The sequence below is a fragment of the Sturnus vulgaris genome, chromosome 2, assembly GCF_052056855.1.
Source record: "Sturnus vulgaris isolate bStuVul1 chromosome 2, bStuVul1.hap1, whole genome shotgun sequence".
In the NCBI taxonomy this organism is placed as follows: domain Eukaryota; kingdom Metazoa; phylum Chordata; class Aves; order Passeriformes; family Sturnidae; genus Sturnus; species Sturnus vulgaris.
This window is the reverse complement of record NC_142244.1, coordinates 106489848-106511490: the sequence shown is the minus strand read 5'-3', so window position 1 is coordinate 106511490 and position 21643 is coordinate 106489848. Positions and strand designations below refer to the sequence as shown.

Sequence of the window (21643 nt, the reverse complement as noted above, 5' to 3'; positions counted from 1 at the left end):
CCACAGTGCTGAGTCAGAAGTCACAACAAAGATGTCCTAGGGGACAAGTGAAGGGGGCATTTAAACTCCAGCTGGCAAAGTCAGACTGCTCATATCAAGCCACACTGCTCATGTTAAGCCCTCCTCCTTCTCCCAGGAGAGCAGCAGAAGCCAGAGGCACTCCACAACACACAAAAAAAGAAGCAGATATCAGTGTGATATGAGAGAAATTGAAGCTACCAGACATACTGACACTACCAGAGACAGGTTTTATTTTTAATTATAATCATAATAGCACAACCTTTCCTACACTCAGTGCTTGTTTACTGTGGGGAAATATTTGTGTTTATTCATTTTTTAATTATTTCTTCTGAAATCTTGTTTAGTGACAAAGCTGGCATGAGTGATTTGATTTAGAAGATATTCCACATAGGGGGCAGGAGGAGAGATGAGAAAAGTCTTAGGAAAAATTGTCAAGGAGACCTAATAGCAGGGATGGGGAAAGCGGAGTGGGATAGTGGGAGGGACCGGCTGCAGATATGATCTCTGCTGTTGAAGGAAAAAAAAGAAGAAAACAGTTGTGGTGATAGATGTGAGATTTGGGCTTTCAGGCAAGAGAGGAGTGAAAAAGAAAGGCAGGGTGGGCACCTTGAACAGCCAAAAATATCATGATAGGGAAAATTAATCCACATAGATGGAGAAAGAAGGGAGGGAAGGAGGAAAACCAGTGTGGAAGCAGGAAGTGCAAAGAAGAAACAGTATAACTTTGAGAAGAAAAAAAAATAACTTATCCTAAAGATGTATATTACTTCAGGACATGAATAGAGTAAGAAACATGGAAACACAGCACAAAAAATATCCAGGTTCATATGGATTTTATAGAGTATATGATGTCAGAGAAAGACTCAGTAAGGAATCCTAGTTAGAACCAAAAAATGGTTGAGGTTGGGAGTGACCTTGGGAGGTGACATGGCCCAACCACCTGCACAAGCCTGCCCACCTAGAGACCCCTGTATGGACAGCTTTTGGATAGCTCCAGGGAGGAAGATTTCACAACCTCCCCGGGAAACATCTGCTCAGTCTCCTTCACAGTAAAAAAAATGGTTCCAGATGTTCAGAGGGAGCCTCCTGTGTTTCAGCGTTGCCCATCACCTCTGATCCTGTCACTAGGTCCCACTGCATAGAACCTGGCCCCATTCTCCCTTCAGGTATTTCTACACATTGAGATTCCCCAGTGAGACTTTGTTCTCTGAGCTGAACTGTCCCATCTCTCTCAGTGTCCCTCCATATGTCCCTGTCTCCCACGTGGAGCCCTGAGCTGGACACAGCACTCCAGGTGTGGCCCACCAGTGCTGACAGAGGAGCAGGATCACCTCCCTCAACCTGTTGTCAGTGCTCTGCCTACAGCAGACAAGGATCCCTCTCACCCTCCTTGCAGCAAGGACACACTGGGGGCTGATGTTCAACTCGGTGCTCACCAGGACCCCACAAGTTCTTTCCTATCAAACTAATTTCCAGCTGAGCAGTCCCAGCATATACTGGTGCCTTGGATTGTTCTTCCCCAGGTGCAGGAGTGCATTTCTCCTTGTTGAACTTCATAAGGTTCCTGTCATGCCATTTCTCCAGCCTGATAAGGCCTCTCTGGATGGCAACACCTACCAGCCACTCCCCCCAGCTTTGTGTCATCTTCAAATCTGCTGAGGGCACAATCTTGCCCATCATTAACAAAGATCTTGAACAGGACTGGACCCAGTATTGACCCCTGGATTACACTGATGGCTACTGGCCTCCAATTTCATGCCACTGATCATCACCCTCTGGGCCCATCCACACAGCCAGTTTATAATCACTGTCTGCTCATGCAACCCATGCTTCATCAGCTTCTCTGTGAGGATCTTATGGGAGACCTTACTGAAATTAAGGTCAGCAACATCCACCGCCTTCCCCTCATCTACCAAACCAGAAGTTTACCAAGCTGGTCAAGCAGGAGGTATTATTGCATTCCCAGCAGTGTTAGAATATGCTCTGTGACTAGTTTACTCACTGATAAAATTATCATATTAATAATTATTCTCCTCACAAAGGTCCTATATTAATTAACATTTGAATATATGCCTTCAGATCTCCAGAATAATGCTCCTACTCTAGTTATGTAAAAAAATATTGACTCTGTTTTCAAATGTTCTTTATATATTTTGGCTTTATAAATCTTACAAGTATCAAATCCTCAGAACAGCTGTAAAGTAAAATACATACATAAAATAAAATGAGGATGTAAAACATACTCCTCAGACTTCTCTTAAATAAATGCACTTTAAATAACTAAACAGTAAAGCTCCAGGTTTTATCATCACATCTTTAATTTTAGAAAGTGATATTACCTATCCTTTCTCAAATGAATCTTAACTTTCTGTGAGAACATTCAAAGGTGTCAGTATTGTCAGCATAATTATCAGGCATGTATCAACTCAAAGCAAAACACCACCAATCACCTAGCAAGAAGGTAGTTCTAGAATATTTAAAACTTTGGCAATGATTTTCCAGTTGCTTGATTTTGCAATATCGCTGAGGAAATAATTATTTTCTACTGTAATCACAATTAGCTTTGCAAGAGATTAAAACCAGCATGCCTCTCCCTCATATTCCTTAACAGGAGTTTCTTGCTCTAAGACAGTTATATTGAAATATCAGGGAACAGTAAAGATTACAGAGGAGAAAGACTGTAGTGGGTTGTATACTGGTTTGCTTTCTAGATTCCTACAGATTTCATCAGAAGATTTCCTCATCCATTTTCAAAGCTGTACAAAAGATTTGTGTCAGAGGCAGCACTATGACTGGAGAAAGCCTGCTGTTGAAGTTCCTAAACTAAACTAACAGATGAAAACTCCTTTTGGGAACTGCAGTCAGTTTGGAAGATATAATGAGTTTTTACTGCTGTTCCTGGAAGGAAAATTTCCGTGAGTAACATTATTTTCAGCTCCTGTACTTTGAAGAATTATTGCTTTTTTCTTCATTCAGTAAATTCCTGTCACTGACTTTCTCTTCCTGCCAGTTTCACTCACTGCCATGACAACATGCAAGGTCTTCATGGGGGTAACTATGTAAGGTGTAGAGGTTCCCCTCTAGCACTGTCTCCTGTGCCTTGATAAAGCATTTCCACAGGAAATCACTAATTCTTATCACTCTGGATCCCAGTTAAGGGGGTTTATAATTGTTGGACTGAAGAAACATAGAGATTATAATGTTAGGGGGTTTGAATAAACAGACACACCAGATATCTGCAACAGAATATTTCTTAGATTAAATATACAGTTAACTGTCATTGGCTTATATATCTCATTGCAGCCTTTAGAATAGCAAAGAAGAAGGAAGTGTTTTCTTAAAAGAAGAAGGTGAGCACTGCTTGTGCACAGAGGATTGCCCAGAAGAGGTAAGAGTCAGGCTAAATGACTTGCTGCCATCTATTGACCACGCACCTTTAAGTGTCCGAGATCTTCAATAAGATGATGAAAATACAGCAAAATCTTGCAGCACAATAATACAGGGAAGCCTACCTCTGTGTGATGTCAAAATAATTTGTAGATGCTCTATTCCTGTGTTAGCACATTCCTGAACTTTTACTAAAACCCAGTGCCAACTGTTTTCACATTGCCTTTCTTGATGTTTGAGATTTAGAGCAGCAGTCTCTCCTCCATATCAGAGCATGTAAGAAATGAAGCAGTCTGCTTTCAAGGACATCACAGGGACACCACAGCAAAGCTTGATAAATGACTTTGTATAGATTTTTTGCTCATACTTAATTTTGTCCCCTTCTCTAAAACAAAATGAGGTAAACTAGCATCATAGCTTCCTACCCAGAATTATGGCCACGTCTCTGCATGAACCCCTTTTTTCATGTGTTTATTTACCAAGGCTTTAAATTAAGAAATCACTTCTTTATAAAAAGATTGTCTCTTTGGAATAACAGGCTTAGACATGATTTCTGATACAGCAATAGCTCCTCTACATGATAGCTAACACTTGCAGCAAGAAACAGAAGCCCATTCATTCTGGGGGTTTCCATTAGAGAGACAGGCACTGCTGTAAGAAATTGATTCATTTTTTGTATCGAGATAGTCCGTTTAAGCAATCTTTTGTTGCATTTACTGTATTAAAATAAAAAATAACTATTTCCTTTGAAATTTGAGCAAATTTCTCAGGATACAATTATGCATCAGTCAAACTGTGTTTTATAAAGAGCAAGTTAAGGTCACCAGCAAGCTGAGACAATAATTTGTTTCCAATAAACATTTCTTCTGACAACTGTCAGCTCCAGCAAGGGTGCTCACCATCCCTCCTGGTTCATCCTACCTCAGGTCTGCATCTAGAGCTGAATAGTGGCACAACGGACCAAGCAACACTGATTTCATACCAACAGTCAAAAAACTAAGTAGTTATGATTGTTTCCTTCCCACTGTTACATCAGAGATAATGCTGGACCACATCTTAACCTCACTGACACTCATCTTCACCCAAAGGAATACCCAGACCTTCATCACAACTCAAACACAAGCAGAATTTGTCCATTTAAGTAAAGCCTCTGAGTTTATGCACTACTGAAGTCAGTAAAGGTGAAAGGCATGAAAAGAAGTATAAAGCGTCAGAAAATCTGACTCAGAGCTCACCAAACCAGGCACGTATTTCACAACTGCAATGATACAAAGAGACAAATACACAGAATTGTTTGTCTACAGTAGGAAGACTTCAGAGGAAAGTAATAGTGGTGTACAGTACAAAGGATGACTCAACCTGAAAAAAGGGTTTCCACTCACCAGAATGGACACATATTGCTACATTGATAGCTTGGGAAACGAGGAAGACTTAGGGTTTATTACTACATGACCCTGAAGTTTAGCAAGTGTTGTTATACTGTCCTTCACATGTGAACTCTTGTATGAAGCAAATATGAATGTGTAAAACACGCAAGACTTCAATATTTGGCTTTAGGTGTTACAGAAAACAAGGAACAAGCCCATAAATCACTCTCCCTATTGCATTTACAATGCAGTTTAGAAAGCAGAAACCCTCTTTCTCCCATCCCACCTTTAAGTTTACGCAGAACACTTCAAGGAACATGGAGTGATTGAAATAATTTCTCTTGGCACAATTGTCTTGTTTTCCATCCTTTACCCTGTTCCATAAACTAGTCACTCCATGCATTAGTGCCTCTCAACACCTTTGAGTAGATTTGGTCTCTTCCTCCAGTCAGCTGCAAATGTTGCCTTCCCTGGTGAACAAAAATAGAAATGTTCCTCTTTGTAAATGGAAGATGAAGTCCAAGTTTCCAATTTTATAGCACTTCACCAATTCCCCTGATTTCAGCAGACAAATAAAGAACTCAAACCAGTTTTTATCCTCCAAAAACAGATGGTCAAAGATGAGTCTCCAGAGATGGAGAGATGCTATGATAGCTAAATATGGATTAGTTTAAAAGCCTCCAAGGGTCACAGCAAGCAGCAACTTTAAAAACAGTCATGTGCCACTAAAACATACTTGGCAGCACATACTCACTGCCTCCTAAAGCCAGCATTATGGGTTGGTTCTTGGGAGGCACAGCTGGAAAAGAATTACCCTTTCCCAGCTCTCTGCCAGTCCTAGAAGGTGTGTATTTTTCTTTCAGCCACCTGAGTGGCCTCAAAGGAACAAATCTCTCAAAGTGTGGGATTTGGTCCTGTAAATTTTGATTCCTAGCCAATAAGCTGAACTATAAGCTATAAGTAGAACATATTTATGGGGCACCTGTCAAAGACAGCAGAACAGTCAATAAAATTACCTGCTTTGGTATATCAGCAGCTTCACCTACATAGTCAGAAATCTCTCAGTGTTTATGCTACACCCATTTGAGGTAATTTTTTTTTTTTAACCAGAAAGGCACAATGCACCCCAGTGTATCCTCAGCTTGGTCTCAGCTAGCAAAAGAACATGATCATTGTATGACTCATGAAAAGTACTATTTCCTTTAATTTGCTCTTTTTCGAAGTCATCAGTGCTATGGAGGTTTCACTGCCATAACAAAAAGTGAGTCCTCAATTGCCATAACACCTGAGAGCAGTAGGAAGTAGCCCTTTATATGGCCCCCTTATAGGGAGCCAGTCTGTGTTATATAACTGAGCACAGAGATGATGTGCAGAATATACAGCAAATCAGTTCAGTTCACGCTTGAGAAAAAGCTCATTTCTGAGTGACCGGGCTTAAAAAACATCAACACATACACTTGAACATCCTATACATTTACTTTGCTTAGATAATGCTTAGTAGCACAGCTGTCAAAAATGGTTATAATTTAAAGTGAGCATTCAGAATGTAATGTTCTATATCGATACCACTGCTGAGGCTAAATTTTAGGTGATAATTATAATGTTGATCATCTGAGATGAAAATGTATCATAAAAAAACTACTCAAAAACTAAACAATTAATGCTTAAAAACAAAATCCTTTACAAAACTGTCATAAAGAAAATATAAACATTAAATCTTTACTTGGAACCAAGAAATCTACCTTGCAAAATGTTAAAAAACAGAACTCAGAAATTAACTGCTATTTAGGGTAATATTTTTTTTAATTACTGAATTAATTTAATGAAATTCTGCATCAGAGAAAAAAGAAACAGGAGGGGAGGAATATTAACATAGAATGATTAAATCTTAGAAACATTTAGGTTGGAAAACCTCTAAGATCATTGAGTCCAACTGCTAATCCAGCACTACCAAGTCCACCAATAAACAATATCCACAAATGCCACCTCTACACATCTTTCAAATACCTCCAGGAATGTCAATCCCACCACTTCCCTGGGCAGCCTTTTTCAATGCTTGGCAACCCTTCTAGTGAAAAACATTTCCTAATAGCTGAACTTAACCTTCCCTGGTGCAACTTGAGGCCATCTTATCTCATCCTGTTATTTGTAACTTGGGAGAAGATATATTCAGACGTTCTCCCTTCTGATTTAATTTCAATGAGAGGTGAAAATTTGATTCATAAATTTTTAATATTTGGCAGTCCTTCACCTCCAAAATGTAAAATACTGCTTGTGCCAGAAACTTGGTTTGGAGACATTAGTCTCTATGGCTTATATACTGTTCAATTACTCTTATCCTGGAATATCAGGAGATGGAAAAGACTGTCTCTAATTTTAAAATGCAGTCAGGACATAGCCAGCAAACACAGACATAATAAGTGAGCACTAGGAAAGCTCATGGGCCCTAGACTAGATGCCACTAGTCTGGAAAAGACTTCAATGCACAGCTAAACCTGGGGAATTTGATGGTCCTGCTTAATATGAGCAATGGCTGAAAAGTCTGAGCCTTAATGAATGCCAGCAATGGGTGAAGGAGGCATAATCGAGATGGGAGCAGTTATTAACCTCCTGCTTGGTAAATAGCATAGATACAGTTGTACTGAAAGCCTTTTACTGGGCAACGAACAGTGGCTTTTTACAGTGGAGCCTCGAGGTGTTCATAACTTTATTCCAGTATGTAGTATTTGTTTGGATTTATCTCATGCATGAATTCTTAATCTAAAGAAGAGGAAGTTGTAAATCCTCATCTTGACCAGCAGGTGATTCTTACTAAAGAAACAGCTCTACCTGCTGGTTAATCAAGTGATCTATCATGGCACTGAGTTTGACTCACTGTTTTATCTGATGGAAGATCTTATTTGTTTCAGAGAGAATGGGTGAGAAATAACACACTAACTTCTCCATCTCCAGTGACAAAAAAAAGACAGCTGATTTATTTAAGAAATACATTTAAATCAAAGAAATTTAAAAATCAATCAAAAAAACCCAACAAAACAAAACACAGAATGAAGTATCAAAGTATAAATCATGAACTGAATTTATGCACCATTTTCTAATGGTGTTATTGCAAAACAAAACAAAAAAGCAAACACTCATCTCCAGTAGCTAATATAAGGTAAGTGCTATTCAGAGAGAATTTACTGGTTTTCTACAAGTACTAGAGCACCTCCATGCACAGTCTGAACCTATATTCTACTGAGAGTGTCTCAAGGAAAAACAGCCCTTGTCCATTGAGCTGAACAGCAGGAGATACCAGTTCTGGGTATGAAACCCAGTTATCTGTTTGACAAGAGCTTACAAAGTGTAGCAGACACAAATTATTACTTTGGTACTTACTGTCATAAGAGTTACTGCAAAGGCCAATTATTTGGTAACCCTGCACATATGATTATAGCATCATGTTAGAAGTAATCTCTTTACAAAAGTAGTGCTTCCTTGATCATAATCCTTCATTTGCAGATACTCCTCACACTTTATTGGGAGGGTTGTAACACTTAGTGGAATAAAGCTAGCATTCTTCACAGATTGATGCCAAACCATTTTTTACAGGTAACAAAGTGATTCTTGAGATATATGAACATATGAAAATATATTTTTCAATATTTCAGAAAGGCCATGCTTCGTTACATTGGCAGTCGAGTAGACAAAAACAGGTTTACACATTCCAGGTCTGATTCTTGGATCAGTCACAAAGTGATTTTAATTCTCCTCCAAAAGTGCCAAGTGGGGACTGCTTTGGCTTACAACATGAGATGCAGAAACCTGAGGTGAAAAAACAAAGATTGCTTCCATTTACACTGGTGAGAGTTTCCAGGCAGAGCTGGATTAAGTGCAAGACTGAGAGAAAACAAATGATATCTGTACCCAATGTGTCAGGATCATCAACATCAGGTCTGCCACACCTGAAAGTAGAACTCAGAATTGGCCAGAAATTCAATATCATTCAAGACTAATTTCTCAGTTACATGCCAGGTGCTGTTTTCACTTGTCAGGACATTCTTTGGCTTTGAAATACTGCATACATTTAAATATATAGACAAAAAATACAGTTATTTAAATCTCATTCATCTTAACAGTACTTCCTGTTGTGAGGGCATAAAACAAAGCAGGTAGATGAGACAGTAGCAATGATGAAACACAGCTTATTTCCTGCCTTTAAAAGACTGATGGATTTGACAGCAGCAGATCTGTCAAAAATTAGCACATAAACTATTAGATCTGGATCATTGTTAAAAAAATATTGGAATGCATCCACATATTTGACCCAAAGAATGAGATTTATTTACCTCTATGGATAAGGGACTGCCCTTACAAGCTGGGTCAGTATGAAAGCAATCTGAGACACAATGCTCAAAAACTGTGGATAAAAACCTTCTTAGTAGGCCCAGAAAAGGCACCTGTACATATATGTATGTGTGTGTGTGTGTGTGTGTGTGTGTGTGCATAATATTATTTTTTTTTTCAAAATCTCCCAGGATTTCTGGAATGATGGGTGGAGAGAGGTTACTGCACCCACTTTATTCTGTGCTGTTGCAGCTTATCTTGAGTCCTGCGTGCAGTTTTGGGCACCAAAATCCAAGAAAGATATAAAGCTATTAGAGAGCATCCAAAGGAGGGTTACAGAGGTGTTGAAGGGTCCGGAGGGAAAACCATATGAGAAGCATGGCTTGTTCAGCCTCTGGCACATGGTGTGACTCTAGGTGTTGTGCTGTGCAGAGTCACGAGTTGGACTTTGACAGTCCTTGTGGGTCTCCTTTAACTCAGAACATTCTACAATTCTATGATTCTATTCTACAAACATTGCCCCAGATGCATACCTATCGGAGGATGAGCTGCTTGTATTGCACCAAAGAGTGCCAGACAGTCCCTTTCTTCTTCAGCAAGTTTCCAGACCAATTTCTTCCTTGTCTTGCAACTTGAAGAGACTGCAGTCTATTCATCTACCTGTCAACAGTATCGAGTTTCGACTCATGCAGTATCACGTGTAAGTATGGATCTTAAAGCACACAGTTTACTCTTAGAAAGGTTTTTTCAAAATAATGAAAATATTGTGGATTTATTGAAATGGCAACAGCATGCATTTACCCTTCTTTTTTAATCAGCGTTTCCAGCAGAGAGATGCCATAAAGCACAACAGCATGCAATGCCTGCTGCCCAGTTGAACACCACAAGCTGATAAAGCATCTCAGTCTCTCTCTCTTGTTCATGCAAGGCATTTTCTTGTTTTCTCAGCCCTTTTTTGGAGGGTTGCTTGTTCTCCCACTTTAATAAGACACTCTGTAATGACCAAAGCTGAAAAGTGCACACAAGCTACAGAGCTTTGCTTGGTGTTTGGTATGTGGGAGACAGACAGGTGGCTGCTCAGACAGACAGATTTTGTAGAAGCTTCATCATCTAGACTTGTTATGAAGAAAGAGTGTTAATAAATGATGCAACATGTGGAAGAGTGAACAGAAACTGATTGTATTTCATGTCATGTTCCAAATGCATCTTCAATTCTGAAATGCTTGAGCTATATAGGCTTTGTAGGACATGAAGACTACAGCAAGAAATGAATTACAGCTTGGCATGTTGCATGTGAAGAGCAAATATCTTGAAAAAAAGAAATACATCAGAATGTTTCAAGTAGAAAATTAATTAAATTTTCCAGCTTCTTACTTTAGACCAAATTATTTTACTATGAAATGACCAGAGGGAGACGTACCACATCATGCTTTTCACATGTTTACTGTGACAATAAATATCTTAGAGACAGTACAAATTTGGTCAGGAATGTAGCCTTGACACAAATTTCTTTCTCTCCAAGACCAAAGCCATTGAACAAGACATCAGGTCACTAAATCTTAACAGGGGAAGGGAAAATGGGAAGGGAGGAAGGGAGAAAGAGAGAAAGAGAGAGAGAAAAGAGAGAGAGAAAGAAAGAGAGAAAGAGAGAAAAGAGAGAGAGAAAGAAAGAGAGAAAGAGAGAGAGAGAGAAAGAGAGAAAGAAAGAAAGAAAAAGAAAGAAAGAAAGAAAGAAAGAAAGAAAGAAAGAAAGAAAGAAAGAGAAAGAAAGAAAGATTTTATAGCTTAGAAGAGATACTGAGAAATCAGTAAACAAGATCTCTGAACTGAAATGTAGAGTTATTGAGACTCCAGTTTCAGCAAGTTACTGAATGTTGCTATCAATGGAGACCATTCTCAACTGAAGAGCATGTAGTCAGTGGCTTTCCCTCTGTCAAAGTGTCTAACCACATCAGCTTACAGTGCACTCTCCAGATCTCCAGACAGGTTACTTTTCACAAGAAAATCTGTCAAAGTATGGGAAAAAAACAAGACAAAAGCAAAGATCCAGACTACACATCACAGATACCACCAGCAGCAGCCAAAATTTTTTATTCTTGTAGTTATGTGTAAAAATAGAGACAATGTTTTCAGTCACATGTTTGGGTTCGTGGTCCTAGGCTGATTTTGAATCCAACAAGTGCTTCCAATTATAACAGATTTCATGACATGAAGTTTAAGTTGGTTGCACAAAACAAACAAAATCCAGAAGTCTGGGACTGGAGGAGTGTGATTTTTCAAGGCTTTTGAGCAAAAAAAAAATGTTGCTATAATTTTGACAACATAATTTAGCAGCTTTTATATAGAGCAATCTACACCTCCGCCCCTCTCCACCTCGCCTCCCCCTCTGGTATTGTCTTGCCTGTCAATTATTGGAAGAAGAGCCTGTTCTTTAAAAGGCTTTTAAATTATTGGAAATTATTTGGAATATATTCTAAAAGCTCTTGAAAGAAAGAACACTACCCCCACATACACACAAAGCAGAGAGTATTTGTATTGCCAACTTAAATGTGCAGGATTAATATGAGAGTTTATCTGGCTAACAACATCAAGGATCATCAGCTGTGCTGACCTTGTGCTTGAGCTGTGGGGATATTAAAAGATAAACCTAGTGCTGCAAGCACCTAACGTGACATCACTGTGCCCATTCCATTTGGAACCCGTGATGCTGTGAGACTGCACAGAAAGTGAGGGAGTTTGGGGCCATGACACTCCAGGGAGCAGTGCTGCTGTTAATATATGCACCCCAGCAAGCAAAGCAAGGCAGCTGCACCATTCCGCCAAGTAAGCAACTTTGTTGTTAATGTGGGGTTTGTTTGCTCTGATACATAACAGACACATTCAAGTTCCTTCAAACTATCACTCTGACTGGCATTGAAAGATATTGTATTATAAATTTTACATTATAATAGTGTTTACTGGCAGAATAAATTGCATACCTGTATTGAAGTGATGGAAAAAAGACATCACTCATTATCACATTGAGCAGCATGCTGAATGCAGCAGTGAACAGTGATAATCGTGCCAGCTAAAGCAATTTTACCTATGAAAAGTTGTTCAGACGTAAGAGAGACTGCTAATGTTTTACACGAGGCACAGCTATTTCCTATTTGTTTCTGAGAAGAACCTTACTACGCATTGATAACTTGCAAATTTCCTAAATGTGATGTACATTAAAGGCATGAAAATTATTTCTCAATTTTCTTCACAGTCTTCTTTTATCTCCCTCATATCTATCTTTCACATCCCCAGCTGTTGGTTTTCCATCTTTTAAGTCACGTCACACAAATTAGAAATAAGCATTTGGTTCAAATGTTGCTTTACAATTCACCCCCAGCCCTTCTGATCTCTCCTAAAATGGTTTCTGAGACATTTCTCCACAGAGACCCATGTATCACCTAAACAATTTTCATTTCCAAATTTAGCCTTCATCTGAGCCAGGGGTGTGAGGAGCTGATTCACTTGTCTTCCTTTAAATCTTGCTTTCTCATTGTTAATATCCTTAGATGAGTTTCATCTTCCTACCTCTGCCTACCAGTAGATATTTAGGATGGTCCTCACTCCCAAACAGGATACCTTATTTTAGGCACTTACAATTAGGTCTCTATATGTTGGTGAGGTGTCTGAGCTCTCACTACAGTTCATGCTGATCTGGTTAGTGAAGCCCAGATGCAATTTATCCAAAGCAGATAATAAGGATACCTTAGCACATGCTGCCTGGCTCCAGCTGCTGGAGAAAATAGGTTTCTCAGCTGCATGCAGAGGCCTTCAACAATATAAGATGCATGGAAGAGTCTCAAAGCACATGTTTATGCAACTGAATTATGCCCTAGACCTCTGGTATCCATGAAGCTGGGTGAGATGATCCTCACTGGTAGCTCTCAGTTTCACTATCTGGCTACATCTTGGAAGTTCAGTACAATTACAGAGCACTGCTCCTCCAAAGCTTTTCAGACCCAGTTCCCATTGCTAGTTGGACTTCATGTCTTTGAGGATCTTGTCCTCTAAAACTCCGCTATAATTGTGTTACTTAGAAAAGAGGAGAGCAAACACAGCTGCACAAGTTATGTGGGCTTAGCAAAGTACTGAGTGTCTGTGGAGCCACGGGACTATTTCACAGTGATCTTTCAACTGAACTGGGGATGTGAGGGCTCAGCCCAGAAAGGAATGTCTGGCTACCAAACTAGGTACAGTATTTCTGAGGAAGCACTGCTGCCACAGGGAGCAGAGGCACAGAGCAGTGCAGGGAGAGGACACGGCAGCTCAGGCTCTGCTGTGTCACTGCAGTGCAGTGGCTGCTGGGCAATTTCCTGTACCAAGGCAAGGATTTGTTAGGTAGAAATCAGGTGATATCAGAAAGGGATGAAAGGGGCTTTCAAAGGTCTTGTTCTACAACTGAGCATGCATCTGTAAGTGCTAGCATCTGAGGGGGGTGTTGCCATAATTAAATAGATGAAAACACAGATCATATGAGTTATAAAAAGCGTAATAAGGGGGTACTAATCTCCCCAACATTGCAGTTCTTCTTAAAATATGTTGAAAATATTAAATATGTCTCAGATTCTCTATATTCCAGCAGAAGACCCTGCTATGTATTGGCTAAGATAGTAATGTGCCACCTTTTGAGAAAAAAAGTATTTTTCATATACCAGTTGTCCTGTTTCTTCCAAAAGAATAATGAAATGGGGGGTAAAAAGAGAATACTATTAAAGAAAAGCAGCACTGTTCTGTAAATTCCTTTTACTTGGCCATGTTGGAGAAAGGGAGGGGAGTCTTTTTAAAGATTGATGATCATCTCCTTCCCTCTGTTAAAAGGACAGAGCCTTGATTTAAAAGTTTGACTTGCCTGCCATGGAACATATATTTCTCATTTCAAATACTGCAGTTCAAGGCAGTTGTTGGTTCTAATATCAAGTTTCTGTTGACAAATAATATAAAGCACTGCACCTCTGTGTAACTAAATCTATGTTCAGAACACAGAAACACAGAAACAGACCTCCACAGGATCACAAGAAAGACTTAAAATAATATCCAAAGGAAATTGCAGGTGAAAAACAAAAGGAGATAGATGGAAAATTGTAAATCATGGAAAAATAAAAGTGAGTTTTTAGAGTTTCTTTTTTTTCCTAATAAAAATTATTATCTCTCTAAAATTTATGTCAACCATGCATTCATCTACATTTCTGTTTGTCTATCATTTACCTGTTTTCCACCTGCCTGGAAGTAATCAACTATTTGGAAAAGCAAGTTAAATTGTCTTCCTCAGCAAAAAGAGAGGAGAAAGATAAAAAAGAGAGTGGAAAATTATGAAAAATCTTGGTGTAATATGAATAGCAATGAAGTAAAAGCTACTCCTTGATGTGCCTATGAATCCTGTAAATGAAGTGGCCCTTGAATTAAATTAATTTAAAATCTGGCAAATATTACTCGGCATGTTTGTCAATGTGCTGTATAATTATTAATTTGTTCATTGAGGCAACTATATAAATAAATAGAAAGCAGAATGCCATGATTAAACTAACATTAGAAATCCAGGGTCAAGGAGCCCTGTTATACAGGGATCTAAATAGCTTTTCCAGGTCCTATTTTTACATCTCCATACAGATCTGCAGGTCTGTAACTGCGAATTAATTGGCACACATTTAGATGCCAACAGAGCTTTTGTATTCTCAGTGCACATTTTGTCTTCTCAGAGTGAGATGTTAGTAATGGAGGTTTTAATATTACCCCTAGGGGAGCACCAGAAAATCTTAACAATTTCCTTCACTAGAGTATTTTCATTAGAGCTAAATGCTGTGCAATTTACATTTGAAATCAGGTGTAGGGTAAGTATAATGTGACAAGACATGTTGCAATGTTAGGGGTTTTTTGTTCAAATGTTCCTTATTTACTGCAATATACCCTCAAAAGATAAGCATGCAATTAAAATAAATATCTTGATTTTTAACCACTCCTAATTGAACTGTTATTTGGATAATAGGAGCACAAAATAGAATCAGGTTTAAAAGGACCCAAAGCACAAGATTAAAATATTACTCTATTTAAACAAGAATGTTCAGGGAAAAAGAGGTTCTGTGGAGCAGAAATGAGTTCATTGTAAGTAAATCAGACCAAACCCTTCCTTTGTAGAATTAATTCAATCTCGTGGTGCTTAAAATGCCAAGAACTCTGCATAACTCACAGGAAAAAATAAATCCTACCTTTTTCGACACCAAAAAAAAACCCCAAAACTGAATTGATATTTTAAAAAATAAAATGCATTCATTAATATGGACATAATGCAATAAAGAGCTAGCGAACCAGTGACAAGAGGACTGACAAGTAGCTAAGGCTGTGTTTCAGCTGAGGCTCAATTTCGGTAGCTGGTCTGGTATGAAATTCTACTCTGCCAATGCCTGCAGCTCAGAGCACCTATATTCCACCACTGACTTGCTTTTTCATAGCAACAAAAGAAGAAACTGCACACCTACAACAGCCTCAATCCAATCAGGGCTTCCTTCTTGCTTAAACCTGATCACAGGACCTACTGTTTAAATATTTCTTCATGAAAAATCCCGCATAGGCTCAGTCAGACCAGGGTTATTATTGAAGGAGGTCCCTAAGGAAAGAAGAGGATGACAGCACTTGCCTGGAGCCTTCTAAAACTGAGAAAATCAAACCACTGCCAGCAGCAGGAAGAGAAGAAGAAGCAACAATCTGCTCTTCTGTAAAATGACAGCCAGCCCCAAGTGCAGCAGAGAGCCACATTACAATGAAAGAGGTCTAAGTACAAAGTGTTAGACTTAGAGGGCTGGGATGGTTACAGGACTGTCATGACATATCCCACATGCAACATAGCCCCCTTGGACTGGGAAAAGCACAGGAGAGAAGAAATTGTCTCATTGCCTTCTTCTTTGCATAGCCAGGCAAAAAAAGTACCAAATTATCTTGGAGGTCAAAATATCCATCCCACCTTACCAGGCTGTACAAGTTAGGCAATGCCTACTGTTGTCTGCATAGCATCAATGAAGAAAGGGGTTTTGATGATAATTACATTTATCACCCTTCTTGCTGCCTCCCTCCTGCCTCTGGATACACAGGGTGTCTAAAGCCAATTGTCATTTGAAGGGAGAGGAATCAAGCACAGAGGCTCAGACCTTGTCTGGACAGGACCAGGCTCTCAAAGCTTGGTCTCTGCACACACAAAGGTGAGCAACCACAGCAGTCTCTCATATGCTCACACTCAAAACTCATGAAAATCCAGGACCTAGATCTTCTGGTATTACTGCAATTTTGCAGTGTTCTGCTGTTAAGGGCTCTGGGAGTTTTCACAAGAAAACTTACTGAATACAAGACAAACTGAAACATTATGAACATTCAAGATTGTTCCACCCTTGAGGATAGGTGAAGCTTAAAAGTCTTCTAAAGAATTTGCCAAATATTATTATTTCTGAGAGCAGCAATGAATGGCCATGATGACTTTGTAACTTAATAGATTTTTATGAAGTCTTCACTGCCATCTGAATGGCCATGAAACCTCTGCAAAGCAAGAATTAGGCGAACATTTCCTATGATACTGTCCTTTCACAGTAAATGGTGGGCAAAGACTAAAGAGTCTGGAGAGGTGCCAGGTCAGCAGTTGACACCAGGCAGTGGTGAGCAGCACAAGGTGAGCAAAAGAGGAAAAGCTGACCTTGAAAAGCTTGCAAATATTAAATAGCAGGAAGAAGGGGAAGAAAAAAGAGGAGGACTAAGAGCAAAAATGTTCTACTTCAAAGAGAAGAGAAAAGAAGAACTTAAGGGGTCCTAGGCTTTGGAAAACCTTCAAGCTGTTAGGCATTTTGCCTCTGTAATATATAAATAAAACAAAACAAAACAAAACCCAAAGAAATTATAAGAAGCTTTTTCTAGATGAGAAACACAATGGAATTATAATAAAAATAATTTTAAATGGTAGAGCTGAGGCATAAAATAATCAATACAATCTAAATTCCTTTGAGATTTCTTAGAGAAGTGGTTGCATGTGAAATTGCACTAATATTTTGGAGAAATAATTCTAACTCTGCTTTCCACATAGCTCTGCCACACCTTAGCCATACATCTGTCATAATCCCACATATTTTTCAGAAGGCTGTTAGAAATGTTGACTATGTCTGAAATGCAGGGAAAAGTACAGGCAAGTTTTCAAATCATTTGGAAGAACAGAAAGCATAGAGAGAGGTTTCTTCCTCATGCAGGAAAATTAGGTAGGAGGGAAATCATCTCAAAGAATTTTAGAAGCCTACAATATAGATCTCCCTTCTTAGCTACTTTATGGTCAAAGGCAAGAATGCACACTTCTCTGAAAAACTTATCCTGGCCTATTCTAGACCTTTGTTTCTAGGCTGTGTCTGTAGAAAAACACGTGCTAGGTCATGGAAGTCACAGACAAACCACACTAGATGTGTCTGACCAGGAACACAGCACAGGAGAAGCACCCACAGAGCTGCACCCATTTCAATTTGCACACGATTGCTAAGGCTGCTGCTTGCTAGTGCCAAGTTGCTGGGTCCTGATCTTGTGACAATAATGGTACTTCTCCCTGTTTTGCTCCACCCATGGAAAAGAAGTCTTAGTATTCTTTGCCTCACTATTAGACAGTCACACAGTCTAGCTTAAGCCACCAGACATCTGAGCAGGGAGAAATGCTGGATCAAGGAAGAACAAGCACCAGATGCAAGTCTTGGAGGCTGTTGCATCAACTTCTGTTTCTCAGGTGCTTCTCCTTCTTCCTAAGTTCAAAGACATACCAGTTAGTCTAGCTGACAAATTTGGCTTAATTCCAGAGAGGTATTGTTCTCTGAAAATGCACCAAAAAGTTTCTGTGTAGTTTTTCTTTCTTTCTGTGAACTCATTTTCTTTAATTTTATAAATCTGACACGTAGGTACTGAATTTGTTTCTTCTTCCTTTAAAATTACTTGGAGCTTTCTCATTGTTTTCAGTGAGAAAAAGATAGGAGCATGGATTCCTAACCAAACAGGATTTCTGGTTGAGAGCTGGCTAAATATTTAAGCAATTCTAGGTAGAATTCTTATTCTGAGGGACTTAATATTAATTAAACTTAAATGATTCCTTCATGCATAAGTTCTCTTATGTGAGAAACAAGGTGCACACAGTTGAGGATAAATTATTCTTCACAGTCATCTGAAGTGTAGACCCATTAGTAAATAATATAGGCCTTAAGAGAAATACTCTTGAGGATATAATCTCCCTTGTGGAAAGAAATGTCTCGTACTATAGGCAGGCTTGATGAGATTTGAAAATTATTTTATACTGGAAATCAACTTATTTTTGCTTTGTTTGTACTATGGTTTGGCAATAAAATATAACCAATCTCAGCTTCATAAGATGACCAAAATCCATTCGCTGGGAATGCTGACTCACAGAGCAAGGGAAGCACAGGATGGAAGTGGAGCAAAGACAGGGCTGAAATACATAAAAAATTAAAATAGAATTTGAGAAGACAGGAGGAAAACGTTGGCTGCAATTGTGCAGACACTATTATAAATTCAACCCACCAACTTTTCTCTCCTCTTCCAGTGCTGACAGTCCATAGGGAAAATAGCATTATGGGTCCAGAATATTTTGAAATTAATCTATATTTATGGATTAAAATCCAAGTTTACCACTATGTCTAATTCTAGAACATAGCCAATCCCTACTCTAAGTATTTCTGTACTGCTATATTTTATCTTTTACTTTCTTTCTCAGAAAACTTAATGAAAAGGAATGGAACAGAACATTTTCCAAAACAGAATATTCCATTAATTTTCAATATTAGAAATCTTTGGTTTTTGAAGACAAAGTGGTTTTTTTTCATTTCAGAATAAATAGTAGGAAGCATAAACACTTCATATGTTTTTAAGAGTAGCTATATTTTTTCAGCTGAAAATGAAACTTTGTTCCAGTCAATATAGAAAATCTAAGAAATCTTTCAATAAAATACAGGTCTCATTGCAAGTTTTCCACTAACACCACCATTACACAACATGACCTCAACTCTGCAGTCTGCTGTAACCTCATCCTAGAAAGGGATTTATTTTGTAAAGAGAAGGAATAAGAGAACCTTGTTCAAAATATTTTTCAATAATATTAGACTGAATTTTCTGAAATACTGGATCATGGACATGGGCAAAGTGTCTTAGAGCTTCTTCCTGTAGATTAATGATAGAAATATTTCAATGCCACAAAGTAAACCATCTCAAGTCTCATTTTTAAAGGCAGAAACACGCAAATGACAAACACTGGTTCCCCTGGAAGCTCAGGGCACACTGTGCTCTTCTCTCCCAATCAGGTTCTCAGATAGTAGTAGTAGTAGTAGTAGTAGCAGTAGTAGTAGTAGCAGTAGTAGTAGTAGTAGTATGCACATCTTTCTGACCTATTATTCTATTCATTATTACACTTATCATATAGCTCTATAGAATTTAAACAACTGACTTTTTTCCTATGTTAGTACCTTGTTCAAATGGAGGGGAGCTTTCTCCTTTAAAGGGTGAGGGGGATATTTTGCTTGTGATTAAGGCTCTGATCTTTAGTCTGGCTTCAGCCATTTCTCACAGGCACAAAACTTGAAGGCACATTTTGCAATGTAATTATTTGTGTCTGCAATCTAGTTACTTAGATGTCTGAGTCCCTGATTGCATCCATAAGTCAGGGACTTGGACATTTAAGTGATCTAAATTGCACCTACAACAATTTGCACCTAAAATGTCAAAAAAGGATATAGCACAGAGGAAGAGTTCAAAGATGGGTGATGAGAATAATTAGGGACATGGAAAAGCTCCAAAATGAAACAAAATTGAATAGAATTGGACTGTTTACCTAAGAGATGAGATGAAATGAATAAAAGAGGAAATGATCGAATGCAAAGGAAATAAGGAGTGTGATAGAAAAGATACATGAGGTGCTTTTACCCCCCCCCTTTTGTCATAATGCAAGTACAAAGAGACATTTCAAAAAATTTAAGCATGAAAGATTGAAAATTCATGCAAAAAGAGACACGCGTTCATATAATTAACATGTGAAAACCCCAACTACATGACATAGTGAATCCAACTGGACTCAGCAGAGGATGAGGCAGCTCTTTGGATAGAGAAATGCTCAACACATTTAAAAGGCAGGAATTTCAGAGAAAAACTACTTACCTTCCTTCTTCAAAGCTTCAATTTTTGTTTGTTCGGGCTTTTCAGTTTTCTGTGATTTTTTTTCTTTCCTTTTTTAATAATGACAAGGTGAAAGGAGTCTTTCTTTAGGAGCCAGTTAATTTACAAGTCTGACACAGGTTTCCCTGTACGTTTCTGAGGTACTTAGGGCTGCCTCTGGCTTGTGACAGGACACTGGGAGACGAGATGAGATGAGATCCTTGTCAGTTCAGCCACTTCTCCTGGGAGGACACACAAAACCAGGAACCCTTTCAGAACCTGCCATAGTAGGACTCAAGAGACCTGTAGACTGGAACCTTGCATCTTTTCTAGCTGGGTAATAGGAAATGTGTCTGAGAACCTCATATATGTCATAACAGACTAGGGAGTGTCATTATATATTTAAAGAACTAGAATGTGAATTACTGCAGGGACTTATTTTTTCAAGAAAATCCACACATGAGACAGATTATTGGAAGAGACATTAAATAGGGTTGGCTAAAATCATGCACCATATTCCACAACAAAGAGGAAAGTTATTACTCTATTCTCAGTAATAAAGAAAGAAATGGATTTTCTTTTATTCAAAAAGAAAAATACACACACCACCTCCCAGTATTGGCTAATAATTTTGTAATCAAAAGAAAAATACAAGAAAGAATTCAAGAAAACTTGTAGAGAAAGAGACGTGGCTAGGACACTGAGTAGTACACAAAATAATGTATCAGGTACTCTCACAGTGCAGATCACCAGTGTCTGAACCAGTAACCACACCCAGGTAGATTTGACTTTTACAAGAAAACATGGTTAACAAACAAACGTATTTTCATGGCAAAAACTGTTTTGCTAAAAAATTGCTGATCTGTTCTAAGAGTTCCTCTGCTTCAAAGCCTGATCTCACCTAAGCTGGTCTGTCCTTCCATATAGTTGAATTTGATGGTACAGCTGTTGTATGCCTTCAACAGAGCAGAAAGAGAAACACACAATAAAAACAAATATAATTTTGGAGTTTAGACATTTCCTGAGCTGCAGAAGAAGTGGGTTGAAGTCTCATCTGGAAACCAGGCAGAATGTAGATTTGAAAAATGGTTTTTTACAATCTTAGAGGAGATCCCTGGAGAGCCATAGAGAAATGATTTATCACGTGTCTTTTCAGCCACCATCTCTGGAGGAGCTTAAAAGACATGCAGATGTGGCACAAAAGGGAATATCAGAGAGGTGATGCTTAGGGACATGGTTGAGTTGTCTGCCTATCAGTGTCAGCTTTAGAGGTGGACTCAATGATACTAAAGGTTTTTTCCAATCTAAATGGTTCTATGATCCTATTAGATGGTTCCAGCCTG

The 21643-nt window shown here is 38.7% G+C and overlaps 1 long non-coding RNA gene across 1 annotated transcript; it reads right to left on the bottom strand.

The window, feature by feature from the left end:
• Positions 1–7809: 7809 nt before the first annotated feature.
• On the bottom strand, positions 7810–20529 carry LOC148224950 (uncharacterized). The gene is made up of 3 exons (XR_015802002.1): positions 20304–20529; positions 9635–9761; positions 7810–8579 (listed from the first exon to the last, which is right to left on the bottom strand). It is a non-coding gene; the product is annotated as an uncharacterized LOC148224950 (long non-coding RNA).
• Positions 20530–21643: the final 1114 nt, after the last annotated feature.